Here is a 14638-nt window from a genome sequence, read left to right as displayed (position 1 = left end):
TGGTAACTGAGACTTGTGTTGGGAGCTTTGCTGTAGGACCCTGCGCCACATACGAAGCCTGATGATAGGAGCATGCCAGTTAATGCAAGTTAGGGTTTGTCTCGGGCTCCCCAGTCCTATACATTCCCTATATTCTGGAACAAAGTTGAGCAGATTCACCGGTCATCTCCCGGAGAGCTTCCTCTGTTGTACCGACAGCCCTCCGAACCCTGTTCCCCACTTCAGCTCCCTCTACCTTTAAGGACCAATGCACCAGTGATCCCAAGGAAGAAGCAGAATCACAGTGGGATCAGAGGCCTGTGAACATCCAGAGGAAAAGTGGAAGAGATGCGAGACAGTCGGTCAGTTTTCTCATTTCCACAGTGATGAACAAAAAACCCAAAGTTCTCACATCCAAAAGTATTTCTATTTCCAAAATCATGAAGGCTCAGATCTAAATCCCAGATCCTAGAGCCTCAGAAGATAGAAGTTTTTTGTTTTGTTTCTGAAAAGGAGCAAGCAGTAGTGATTTTAGCTTGTGGTTATAGGAGTTCAGCACCCATAACTGATACATAAATAAGCATGGCTGGTTATATTCAAATAAAACTTTACAAAAGCAAATGAAGGACCATAGTTTGCCAACTCTTGTTCTGGACAAACACATTGTGTGACTCTGAAAGAATTACCAGGATAAGAACTGGAGGGGCAGAACTATGTGTTCCAGGGTATCAAGGAAGACTTTTTTTTTTTAAACCCCAGGATGGGATGGTTTCTGAGGACCTTCTCATCTCTGATGAACTGGGACTCTGGGACCATCCATCATGTAGTAGTTGTGGTATGTCCTGTAGGGGGGCTAAATCCCACAACACTGTGGACAGAGACTGAGTGAGCATGCTCAGCAACTTGGTTTCGTTCATGGTTTCTCCTTCACAGCCTGAGTCATTACCATTCTCAGTGCAGTGATGGAAGCCAAATGAACACTCTGTACTACCCAGAGACCCACAGGGACAGCTACACCCAGTCACCCACGGGCAAGCCTACTTTTTTTTTTTTTTCAAGACAGGGTTTCTCTGTGTTGCTTTGGAGCCTGTCCTGGATCTCACTCTGTAGACCACTCTGGCCTCGAACTCACAGAGATGAGCCTCCCTCTGCCTCCTGAGGGCTGGGATTAAAGGTGTGCACCACCACCACCACCACCACCACCACCACCACCACCACCACCACCCAGCAAGCCTACATTCTTAAAGAAAGCCACCAGCATGTCAGAACCGCAGACCAAAACTTCTGCAGAGTCATACAGACTTGAAGACATGGGACATGCCACGCAGGTATACACAAAGGGGATGACATACACACACCTTACAGCCTATATTCCCAAACCCAACGGTTCTGAAATCAAAAGTCATGATCTTTAACTAAGTCTGACTATTTATAAGCCCTAGACCATCATTACTCCCTCCACTTCTATTCCTGATTAAGGTCCAGGGCATGAAAGGTAAGGAGACAATGTTTCCTTTCATCCCGACTGCTATAACAAAACACCACAGACTGCAAGACTTATAAATAACCAATGTTCATGTTCTGGAGGCTGAAGTGTGAGATGGAGATATGACAGATCTGTTGTCTGCTGAGGGCCCAATTGCATCATAAATGGCTTCTTTGTGTTGCTTCCTTCCCCCCCCCCCCCCCCCCCCCCCCCCGCCCTGCTCCCAAGACAAGGTCTCTGTAGAAAGGCTACAGACCAGTGTAGCCCTGGCCGTCCTGGAACTCACTCTATAGACCAGGCTGGCCTTGAACTTAGAGATCCAGGAGTGCTGGGATCACAGGTGTGCACTACCGCTGCTCAGTTTGCATTGCTGCTTTTTTAAGGGAGGGGTGGGGCAGGGCCTGTGGGACACCTTCTCAGGTAAAAGCACTTGCCACCGCCACGCCTATTGAGTTGAGGTATATCATCAAGACCCACATGGTGAAAGGAGACAACTGTCTTCCACTTGTTCTCTGACCTTTACATGTGCACACACACACACACACACACACACAAATGAAAGGGGACTTTAAAAAATTTAAGCCAACCAATGGGACTAAAGAGATGGCTCCACGGTTGAGAGCACTTGTTGCTCTTGCAGACAGCAGACTGGAACCTGGGCTCCAGCACCCACACCTGGTGACTCACAACTGCCTGTTACTCCAGCTCCAGGGTTCTGATGCCCTCTACTGGCCTCCACATGCACCTGCACACAGATACACAGACACACACACAGAGACACACGTGGACACAAGGGCTGACGCTCCAGCTCAGGCTGGCCTGGAAATCACGGCAATCCTCTTGCTTCACCTTCCCAAGAGCTGGGGCTGCAGACAAGAGCTGCCACACCTGGCTTCACACCTGTGTGCTTGCATGGTGTAAGGGGTGGCAAAACTCTGGGGTCACTTATAAGGGTGCTGATCCCATTGCCTCCCAGAGGCCCCATCTCTTAACACCCTCATGGTGGCGGATTCCATTTGCTGTGATAAAACATCATGACCAAAACCAACTTGGGTAAAGGGTATATTTTGTCTTACACTTCCATGTCACAGTCCATCACTGAGGGAAGTCAGGCCAGGATTTCAAGCAGGAACCTGGAGGCAGAAACTGAGGCAGAGACCACGGAGGAGTGCTGCTTCCCGGCTCGCTTCTCCTGGCTTGCTCAATGTGCTTTCTTATAGAACCTGAGACCACCTATCCGGGGTGGTACCAAACCACATCAACCATCAGTCAAGGAAATGCCTCACAGATGTGCTCACAGGCCACTCTGATAGAGGCAACTCCTCTACCAAGGTTTCCCCTCCCCGGTTGCCCCAGCTTGCAGCGAGCCGACAAAAGACACACATTTGGGCCGTAGCACCCACACAGACGGCCCATGCAGAAGTTTCAGGAATATGGCTCTTAAGGGAGCCTCTTCCATCCCTCCTGGCCTCTCTTCTCGCCCCACAGCCTCCCTGTGACAAAGTGGCCAAGTCTCATCAGGAGCAGAAGGTGGGGGAGGAGCATCCGCAGCTCCTCTCTTGCGCACAGTCACGCTCTTTAAAACTTGGGAGCCCTCAGGACCATCTGTCCCTGCCATGTGGAGGAAGCTGGTCTTTAACAAGAAATAAGAAAGATGATTCAAAACATCCAGGAACCGGGGGTGAGTGGCGATGTCTTCGGCTTCGTTTTCTTGGTTCTAATTGCTTCCAAACTCAGCATCCCTCTGCTCTCCGAAGCTCCCTCGGTCTATCGTTCTCTCTCCCTCCCTCCCCTCCTCTCTCTCTCTCTCTCTCTCTCTCTCTCTCTCTCTCTCTCTCTCCCCCCCCCTGGGGGGGATGGGTGGGTGGGTACACATGCACGTAGAGGACAGAAAGCAGCCTTGGGTGTTGTTCCTTGGGAGTCATCAACCTTGTTTTTTGAGACGGGGTCTCTCACTTGGTCTCTCACTTGTTGATTAGGCTAAGCTGGCTGGCCAACAAGCCTGAGGCCTCTTCCTGTCTCCACTTCTGCAGCCCTGGGACTAGAAGAATACGCCATCATGTCTAATTTTGTTTTGTTTTGTTCCTGAGTTCAGGGGAAAGAATCAGGTCCTGGGACTGGAGAGATGGCTCTGTGGTGAAGAGTACTTGTTGCTCTTGCAGAAGACCCAAGTTAAGTTCCCAGCACCCACACGGTGGCTCCCAGCCATCGGTAACTTCAGTGGCAGGATACTCAGTATCCACTCCTGACCTATGCACTAAGAATGCGTGTGGATTGCAGGGCCGTGGTGGTGCACTCCTTTAATCCCAGCACTCAGAGGCAGAGGTAGATGGATCTCTGTGAGTTCCAAGCCAGGCTGGCCTACAGAGTGAAATCCAGAACAGCTAAGGCTGTTACACAGAGAAATCCTGTCTTGGGGGGGGGGGGGGGCATGCATGTGGGTAAAAGACTCTTACATATATAATAAATTGCTTTTAAGTTTTTTAAAGATTCCCCCCCCTAAAAAAAAGTCAGCTTCTCATGCTTGTTACCAACGGAGCTGCCTTGCCCAGCCCAGTCTGTCATTCCTGACTGAAACAAAAAGAAAAAGAAAATGAAAGAAAAAGAAAGGTCCTTGCACACCCTGTTTATTGTAAAACTTGTCTCAATAGCCAGAGCATGGGATCAGTCTAGCTGTCCATCAACAACAGGTGAATGGATAAGGAAAATCTGGCACATACACGTGAGAAAGCTTTATTCAAAAAAATGAAACCTACCATTTTCAGGGAAATGGATGAACTGAGGATCACCATGTTCAGTGAAATAAGACAGGCAAGTTTCATGCATTTTCCCTCATATGTGAAATCAGGGGGCAAGAGGAGAACATTTTAGAGAAAGACCTTCTAGGGAGAGATATGTATATATACATGAGGTCACTGGGGTTTGCTGGCTTCCAGCATGCTGAGAAAGTGCAAGCCCTGAGGTAAAGGAGAGACCCTGCCTCAAAGTAACAGCGGTGTTCTACTTCCCTTTCTGCCGCTGTGACAAAAAACGCTGGCCAGAAGCAACCTGGAGAAAGACAGGATTTATTTGGCTTACACTTCTAGGTCATAATCCATCACCAAGGGAAGTCAAAAAAAAAAAGAGTTTCCAGGCAAGAACCTGAAAGCAGGCCTGCTTGCTATCGCCCGCCTGAGGAACTCACTTCATAGCCAAAGAAACACAGCAGAAACCATGGAGGATACTGCTTGCCAGCTCACGGGCAGACCAGCTTTTACTTCGCTGGCTTTCTTATACAGCATAAGCTCACCTTGCCTAGGAATGGTGCCACCCACTCCTGACAATCAACATGGCTCCTCACAGAAATGCCCACAGGCCAGTATGATCTAGGCAGTCTCTCAAATGAGATGCCCTTTTCAGATGATTCTGGGCTGTGTCAAGTGGACAGTCATAATTAGCTGGGACAGATAGACAGTGACAGAGGAAGATGCCTGATACCCTACTGTGACCTCTCAACACGCCCATAGGTGCATTCGCCTGCACACACACACACACACACACACACACACACACACACACACACACATCTATCAGATATAGATAGGATGATGTTAGGAGAGGAGAGAAATGTGTGCAAGGCCACAGCGGGAAAGCCGCCATCTGCCAGCCAAGAACAGCAGTTTTTCTTATTTTATTGTTCTTGAACAAAAAGAAAGAAAGAAAAGAAATCCTCCTTGGAGAACTCCTGACATTTGATCTCCAACTTCCAGCCTCCAGACTGTGAGAAAAAAACGAATTCGCTCTGTTTTGTTTTGTCGTCTGGCCCATCCCTGAGGGACATGCTGGGGAAGAAGCTGAGAATTATTATGGGACTAAAACCCGTTTGTCTGCAGTGTTGGATAAAAGGTTGGGCTGAGTGAAGATGGATAATTTCCTTTCTCTTTGGGAGCGGAAGCTCTCCAACAAGAGTGCTCGCTGCTAGTGGTGAGGCCAGCTATCCCTGACCTTTGTAGGGCCGGTCTCTGTGGGTGAGGGGTTCTCACTATGTGTTTTTAAAAGAGGAGTGAGGGATTTCTCAGGACACACAGCAGTTGTGGCTGCCTGCACAGACAGACACATAGACACACACACACACACACACACACACACACACACACACACACGAGAGTTCACATGCATACACAATTGCACAAAAGTAGAAGAAGACGGTTTGGAAGAAGGGATGTGAAGGAGTGGGGTGAGATAAGAGAGGCTGATGGGGGGTGAATTTGTTCACAATACATTGTACACGTTGAGGTGAGGTGGTCACCCTGGCTGTGAGCACAGGGGTGGTAAAGATGTAGGCATGCCAAACAACACATCATCCAGTCGGTAACCGGGCCGACGGAAGGAACAAGCAGTTCTCAAAAGAAGGATAACAAAGAGCCAATAAATACATGAGAAAGCCTTCTCCATCCTTAGTCATCAGGGAAATGCAAATTAAGGCTACATTGAGATTCCATTTCACCCCACTCAACATGGCTATCATCCAGGAAATCAAAGACAAAATGCTAGAGAGAAAGAGCCGAAATGGACCCTTTATTCGTCCCTGCTAGGAGTGTAAGCTGATGCGGCCGCTATGGAAACCAGGATGGAGGTTCCTTGGAAAATTTAAAAAAAAAAAAAAAAAAAAAAAAAGGGACAGCAGAGCTAGCCTATGATCCAGCTGTGCCACCTCTGGGCACACACACAAAGGGTCCTAAGTCAGCACAGCACAGAGACACGTGCCTGCCCATGTTTTCCTGCAGCACTGTTCACAACAGCCAAAACTTGAAACCAATGATATACATCAACCACGGAATGGATAAAGAAAACATGGTACAAACGCACAAGAGAAGAGAACAAGACACTTTGGAGTACTTAGCCTGAGTGAGAATCTGTATCGCTCCCCCTCCTCACAGAGCTCAGAGGTCATGGAGAACAGAGGGTGGAGTTGGGCACAGGGGTTCACAACTTTTTTTTCTAACTTTTTTTTCATTTTACATACCAACCACAGTTCCCCCTCCCTCCCTTCCTCCTGCTCCCCACAGCCTTCTCCCCAACTTACACCCCATCTACTCCTCAGAGAGGGTAAGGCCTCCCACGGGGAGTCAACCAAGCCTGGCACATCAAGTTGAGGCTGGACCAAGCCTGTCCCCCTGCATCCAGGCTGAGCAAGGCTCCAGGAAGGACTCCAGTCCATGCAGGGTGCACACCTTTGATGCCAGCATTTAGAAGGAAGGCAGAGGCAGGTGGATCAATGTGAGTTTGAAGCCAGACCGGTCTACACAGTAAATCCCAGGATGGACAGTAAGGGCTATGTACAGAGACCCTGTCTCAAAAAAAAAAAAAAAAAAAAAAAAAAAGGAGTATAGACAGATTATAGGAGTCTGAGGTGATAGATTCCAATGAAACAGTTCGAGGACACAGTAAGACAGCCAGCTGCTCATATGAACTTACATAAGTCATCACAGCATGCACAGGACCTGTGGGAGCTCAAATCACCCCACCATGGAGGGGGGTGGGCTCGAAGTCCCACACCCCAGCTGAGGAGCTATTGAAAGCTGCTCAGAGAGAGAGAATCCATTTTCTTTAAGGGTGTGGCCCCCGGTGAGTTGATCAAGATCTATGGGCTGGTCCTACACCCGAGGATTTAGGCTGCAATGAACTTGGGGGAAAAAAAGAGAGGAAATGAAATGGGTTGGGTAGAGAAGGCGGTGGATCTGAGAGGACTTAGGGAGGGTGGTAAATATGATCAAAATACATTCCATGATATTCTCAAAGAATTAATTAAGTACCATTTTAAAGGGCTGCAGGATGGCTCAGTGGTTAAGAGCACTTGCTGTTCCTCCAGAAGACTGAGTCAGGTTGCCAGAACCTGTACTGAAGGCTCACAAGCACCTGCCACGTCTCCTCCAGGGGATCTGACATGCTTCTGTGCACATACCCACACATGGACATGCATGATGAAAAAACAAATATCTTACAAATACTATTTCAAAGCTGGGCGGTGGCAGCACATGCGTTCAATGCCAGCGCTTGGGAGGCAGAGGCAGGTGGATCTCTGAGGCCAGCCTGGACTACAGAGCGAGTTCCAGGACAGCCAAGGCTGTTTATTACACAGAGAAAATCTGTCTCAAAACAAAAAATATTATTTCAAAAAAACAAAACGATAAACACACAAGAAAGAGAGCTTTATTCAGCCATAAAGAAAAGAAAATGGAATTATGTCATTTCCAGGGGAGGGAATAGATGAGTCTGGAGACGAACCAGACTCAGAAAGAAAAACACTGCATGCTTTCTCTCATTAGCAGAGTCTAGATTTACACAGGCATGAGATCAGAAGGGGAGAGGAGAAAGGAGGGGGAGTGGGTGGGGAAGGACGAGAAGGAGTGATGGCAGAGAGTGGCTGTGAGCAATCTGTGGTCATAGACACGGATAAAATGGCGTAACCACGGCTGGGATGCAGCGCAGCTGACAAAGAACTTGCCTGGCGTTCATCAAACCCGTGATCCCATCCGTCCCCAGCCCCATAACTGGAAATAGTGATGCACTCCTGGAATCCCAGCACTGAGGAGGTGGAGGCAAGTGGATCAGAAGTTCAAGGTCGTCACCGATGGGCAGCATGGACCCGGTCTCCAAAAAAAAAAAAAAAAAAAAAAAATGTCATAATGACACCGTACGTCTTAATCACAAGGCAGAGAGAAATGGGATTGGGCTAGAAGCTACTTCCTGCCGGTCAGGCCCTGTGGTGCCGGAAAGTGCTCTGCAGATTGCTGGGGGGAGAATTGCCATCAACAGCATTTCCCAGCTGTGGACCCAGTGTGAACACTGCCAAACAGCCAAGTACGAGATGTGCCCACTGGGGCGGTAGTGGCAAGTCTGTTATAGGGGTAACTAATGGCTTCCTGATTGAACTTGAGGCCCTGGTTGGACTTGAGGCCTGCTCCACAGGGGGATGTTCCTGTCTGGTACTGTAAACACCATCAAAAGTCAGTGGCTGGCCAGGGGCTGAGGTGCACACTTTTAATCTCAGTACTTGAGAGGCAGAGGTAGGTGAAACTCTGTGAGTTCAAGGCCAGCCTGGTCTACCTACAAAGGGTCAGTCAGGTCAGTCAGGACTATAGAGTGAGATCCTGTCTTGAAACCAAACATGACTTCTCATCCACTTTCCCTTTTCAGTGCTGGGATTTTGTCTGGCTTTTGCCTGTGCAGGTCTTGTGTATGCTGTTATGGTCTCTTTGAGTTCATACGTCTATTGTGTGTGTGTGTGTGTGTGTGTGTGTGTGTGTGTGTGTGTGTAAGATGTGGTTTCCTTGGAGTTCCTTTGGCTTTGGCAGTCTTTCCTCCCCCCTCTCCAAATAGATCCCTGAGCCTGGAGGGGAGGGATTTGATGAAGACATCCCATTTAGGACTGAGAGTATTGGGGTCTCTGACAGAAATATCGCCCAGCTACAAACCTTTTTTGTCCTATGATGGTGACCTGCCTGTAATAGGTGTACAACTATGGCACAAATATTATGAAAGTAACCAACTACTTCTTGATTTATTTAAGGCCTGTCCCATAAGATGGAAATCATATCTGACACTGCTAGGCTGTTATTGCTGAGGACCCACCCAGGCTTGGTTTCCAGCACCTACATTAGGGGGCTCACAATGGCCTGTAATTCCAGTTTCAGGGGATCTGACACTCTTCTGGCCTCTGTGCATATTCAGACAGACAGATAGATAGATAGATAGATAGATAGATAGATAGATAGATAGATAGGTAGAGAGGTAGATAAACATATATATACTTTTTTAAGTTATAGATGATTATATGAATATATATGAATATATATATTATATATTATATAAAGTCATAGATATGATTGTTTCGTCGATTTCCCCATTGTCCACTTCCCTTGATCTAAGTCTTTTTGTTGTTGTTGTTGTTGTTTAGTTAGTTTTGGTTTTTTGAGACAGGCTTTCTCTGTGTGGTCCTGGATGTCCTGGAACTCTCTATGTAGAGTAGATTGACCCCCAAACTCAGAGATCTGTCTGCTTCTTCCTCCCAAGTGCATGTTAAAGGCGTGGTCCACCATTTCCGGCATCTAGATCTTTGTCTGTGACTTTGGGTGCCGTAGAAGGTGAGTCTAATGACCTCCATAGTCCTCTTGGGTCATAAAGACTTTCAGTCACTTTTTTATATTAGTCAGATGCAAGAAGAAGAAAAATGGTGTCAGCTCAGTAATTGAAACGCCTTGGCAGGCTGCCTGCAGCTGCAGAGTTAGAACGCTCAGCTATTTCTTTATTCCCCACCTGGACCTTCTATTCCTCTCCTGCTCTCTCACAAGGATGCAAGCCTCTCATCTGCACCTCCTGTACTGGGAATGCATCTCCTCCTGTCAGTCAGCTAAGGACACCTGAAACCTCAAGGGCCCCTTCTGTAGATTTCCAGGTTCTCACTGCAGTGCCACCATGCGCCTCCAGGTGGCGCTCGTGCAAAAGTCATTTCTCTCCTGGTTCTGTGTCTCTCTGTCCGTTCCCCTCCTCCCGGAGCCCTGCATCCCTAAGCTGGTCTCAGACTCTATGGAGTTGAGGATGATCTTGAACTTCTGATCCTCCTGTGTCCTCCATTTCCTGAGCCACGGAATTACCGGCCTGCACTGTCACACTCAGTTTATGTAGTACTTACTGGCTTTGCCTATGCTACAAGCCCTGGGCTGTTTCCTCCTTTTCTTATTCCTCCTCTTCCTCCTGTTTGTGTTTTTCCCCTGCCCCTTTTATTCCTGCCTCAGCCTCTCAGATAGCTGGGCTTGCAGGCCTGCACCCCACCCATGCTAGAAAGTTTCCACTATTAATTAAACTTATTTTACCAGAGAAGTCTGTGGGCTACCTGCACCAGGCCCCAGGAGACCAGACCAAGCCGCAGTGGAGTCCCCTCTTCGAATAGCCAAGTCATCTCACTGATCTCACTGCACTTTACAGCAGGCTGCCTTCTAAAACCAGAAAATTTCCAGGCCACCTGGCTCAGGATGGTAAGGAAATCCCCCGGGGACTTCTCTGGATGATGAGGACAGTGAACTATTCACCCGGTGTTCTCTCTCTCTCTCTCTCTCTCTCTCTCTCTCTCTCTCTCTCTCCTTTCTTCACACCCCTGCTTCCTGTGAAGCTGACCTCCCTGTGACCTCCCTTTGCAGCTCAAGTGCCTTGTGGTTTTTAGGGTGAGGTACCGCCTGGCTGCAGACCACTGATATGAGTCAGCCAGATCTTTGTGATAAATCTATTGCAAAATTGCTTTTTTAAAATTTTAATTCCTTTAACCGAGCACCGGCAAACAAGCCGTTTGTTGTTGTAATACAGCTTTGAACACCACAAATAAAACCAAAACCAAGGAAGTGTGAGGTTGCACCTAGCCAGCGACCTAAACTTGTGAACTAATAAATTGAGATCTGTGGTGTTGACTCACGACACTAGAAGGAGACAGAATAAGAACAATTGAAAGAGTTTCCATATCCCTCACATCGGACTGTTTCCCCATCCCAAGTACTGGGTGGTTCAAACCACACCCACACTCAGGTGTGCCTGACCTGTTTCTCCAAGCCCCCCTTTCCACTTAACTGTGGGGCTCAAATCTATGTGTAAAATCCCCTTTTAATAAACTCCAATATTGTTCTTTGAGTAAACGAGTGATGTAACCAAGCATGGGACTATACGCTGTATTTCCAGACTTCTGGAGGCTGAGGCTGGAGTTCAAGGCCAGGCTAGCCAAACCTATCGGCCCCAGGTCCCAGTGCAAGACCTACTGCTAAGCCAGAGAGCATGAGTTCGATTCCCAGGACCCTCGTGATAGGAGGAGAGACCGTACCGGACACATCCATAAGTTGTCCTCTGTTCTCCGTAAGTGCACAGCAGAATGAAAAAAAAAAAAAAAAAAAAGGATACTCACATACACAATAAATAAATAAATGAGGTAGGCACTTCCTAAAGATAACCTCGCCCCCCCCTTCCGCTGTGCACATGTAAACATATACATACACCCCGGCACAGACATATATTTAGTCATTAAAGTAAGAGAGATGTTGATCTCCTCACCTGACTGAAGGCCAGATGGGTCATCATCTCAGTGTGGACTGACTGAGGAGCTGCATGATGTCCTGAAAACAGCGGATTCAACAGAACGCTTACATTTATTCCTCCCTCGCCCTGGAATTACCCATATTTCTGTAATCAGCCCGGCACATGCACAAAACCAGAAACCGAATCTCTGAGCTGCTTTTTATTCAGATAGTGGGTTAGCACCCTAAAGATCTGCCTTCCACGCCTTCTTTAACTAGCAGCTTTTACAGGAAAGAGAAAAAAAAAAGGCTGTCAGTCATTCTAAAATTTCTTCTTGTCCCTCTGGTCAAGTGGCCAGTCTTGTCTCTGAGATGTACGGAGTTGGTGCATTTTTCCTTATCCTCTCCATCCGTACAGGGGAGGGTTCACAAGCATCACTGTCCCGAGTCTTGCATTTGGATGACATCTAGGTTAAAGGTTAACTCAGAGCAAACAGACACAGGGGAAACCAGATCCCCTCTTGGGGTTCTTTGTCTCACTAATAGAAGAATTTAAGAGGCCAGCCAGTTGTGGCCGCACACCTTCAATCCCAGCACTTGGGAGCAGAAGCAGGAGAATCTCTGAGTTCGAGGCCAGCCTAGTCTACAGAGCAAGTTCCAGGATGTCCAGGGTTACACAGAGAACCCCTGGGGGTGGGGAGGTGGGTACTTAAGAATGGACTCAAACAGAAGGTTAAGGACTGTTTTATTAGAGATGGCAGATGCCTGGAGAGTGGAGGAGAGAAGGGAAGGGGGCAGCCATTTAACCAGGTGTGGAGGTCAGAGGGGTGCCAGGCAAGCAGCCACGTGGTGGGCAGGGAGGCTCTAGAGGAAGACCCAGAATGTTGGGGGAAACCCAAAAGCATTAGGGAAAATACGCTTGGATTTTAAATAGATTGTAAAAAATAGAATTTATGCTTTAGAGAATAATTCAGAAGAAAATAAAAATAAAAACCAGACAGACTTAAGAGCCTCCCCAGCTGCAGCTCGAGGAGATTCTAGGAAAGAAATGTACAGCCATCATTCCTCCCATGTCTTTGGGTTGCTCACCATGAACCCACCTTTCTAAGGGTGGTCCCTTAACCAAAGTGATTGAACCAGCCCAATTGGAATGCCGGGTCTCCACCACCACCACCATCTTGACCAGGAGTTTTTCTACTCTACCAAAACCAATAGAGTGCTCTCTCACATTCTCTCTCTCTCTCTCTCTCTCTCTCTCTCTCTCTCTCTCTCTCTCTCTCTCTCTCTCTCTGTGTGTGTGTGTGTGTGTGTGTGTGTGTGGTGTGTATGTGTGTGTAAATTTCTTCCCACAGAATGAAGTACAAGTGTGTTCTTAACCCACATAGCACGCAGTGCTCATCACTGTAACCTTGCCCTTTTGACAGTACCTGCCTGTCAGCCAAGCCATCATACCAACAGCAGCCTTCCCCTCCATCCCCCAACTGACTCACAAGCCCCCTGAGAGTCTGCCTGTGAGTCTGCAATAGGCTCCCTAGGTTCCTGGATTCCTCACGGTCTCCAAATGAGGTTGCCAGACTCAGACATCAAAGAGGCTATCGGTGGCCCCCTCCCATCTCCTTCCCTGCTGCCTGCTGGGGACTCAGAGAAATCCTCGCTCCAGGCTTCTCTGAAATCTGTAAGAAGCAACACCCTTAACTCTGACTCTTTAGCCTAAACTCACCTCAGAGGCACCACCCCCATTCTGCTGTCCGCCTGCCGGTGGGGTTAATAACTTAATACACTTCCTAATCAAAAGGACAACCCATCTCAGGGTCCCCCACAACCCAAACTCAAGACCTTGCGCTGCCCAGCTCTCAACCCCCACCCTAACTTCTTAGAATACCCATTCTACTCTCTGCTTCCATGGGTTTGACTTTTTTAGAGTCTACATTTGGGTGACATCATGCGGTGTTTCTTTTTCTGTGCCTGCTTCATTTCCCATAACATAACATCCTCCAGGGAGAGCATCTGTGTTGTCGAAGTGACAGGGTTTCCTTCTTTTTAAAAGCTGAATTATATTTCACTGTACAACATAGTGACTATAGTTATGATAACAACAACAACATATTGTGCCCTTGAAAATCACCAGCAGCACTTGGGCATGGTAGTGCACATCTGTAATCCCAGCACTTGGGAGGAGGAGGCCGGGGAATCACAAGTTCAAGACCATCCTGGGGGAGCTGGAGAGATGGCTCAGGGTTTAAAAACGCCTACTCCTCTTGCAGAGGACCCGAGTTCAGTTCCCAGCACCTGTATCAAGGGCCTCACAACCACCTGTAACTGGAGATCCTGGGAATCCCACATGTTCTTCTGGCATCTGAAGACACTGCACTCACATGCTCATACCTATAGACAGACATATATACATAAAAATAATTAAAAAAAACACCCCAGGGAACTCAGTGAGACCCAGTCATTATATAAATGTGTGTGTGTGTGTGTGTGTGTGTGTGTGTACTTGGTTTTGGTTTTTTGAGGCAAGGTTTCTATGTAACAGCTCTGGCTGTCCTGGAACTCGCTTTGTAGACCAGGCTGGCCTACTGACCTCAACTCACAGACATCCACCTGCCTCTGCCTCCCGAGTGTTGGGATTAAAGGACTGTACCACCAATCCCAGCCCTTAAAATATAATTTCTAAGAGAAGATTTGTTTTTATCTTACGTGTGTGTGAGTATTTTGTCTGAGTGTGAGTGCAGCAGTGAGTACAGTGTCCACAGAAGCCAAAAGAGGGTGTCAGATCCCTTAGACCTGGAGTTACAAGTGACTGTGGGCTGTCAAGTGTGCAGGCGACTGTATCTGCGTCCTCGGCTGGAACTGCAAGTGCTCTTAACCACTGAGCCATCTCTCCAGCCCCCAGCGTAGTGCAGTGTGGTAGAGCTCACACCTGTTTAGCAAGTGTGAGCTCAGCCTTGGAGTCACCCCAGCCCAGCGCCCCAGCGAGTGAAGAAGCTTCTAGATGGTTCCAGATGATTCCAGCACCTGAGGCCCCCGACACTGTCAAGCAGGCTGCCGCCGTGTGATCTGTCCAAATCCCTGCCCACGGAATCTGTATTGATATAAAGGATAGTAGTTGGGGAGAGGGCGATTGTGTGTAAGT

General features: G+C 48.0%; 1 long non-coding RNA gene across 1 annotated transcript; it reads left to right on the top strand.

Annotated features, from left to right (window-relative positions):
- The first annotated feature begins 50 nt into the window (after nucleotides 1-50).
- LOC143271896 (uncharacterized) lies at nucleotides 51-3828 on the top strand. The gene is made up of 3 exons (XR_013049212.1): nucleotides 51-337; nucleotides 2954-3146; nucleotides 3561-3828. It is a non-coding gene; the product is annotated as an uncharacterized LOC143271896 (long non-coding RNA).
- The last annotated feature ends 10810 nt before the right edge of the window (nucleotides 3829-14638 follow it).

Source organism: Peromyscus maniculatus, chromosome 1 (assembly GCF_049852395.1).
Source record: "Peromyscus maniculatus bairdii isolate BWxNUB_F1_BW_parent chromosome 1, HU_Pman_BW_mat_3.1, whole genome shotgun sequence".
NCBI classification, from domain to species: domain Eukaryota; kingdom Metazoa; phylum Chordata; class Mammalia; order Rodentia; family Cricetidae; genus Peromyscus; species Peromyscus maniculatus.
Note: the sequence above shows the minus strand (reverse complement) of the source record. Positions and strands in the feature narration are given on the sequence as shown.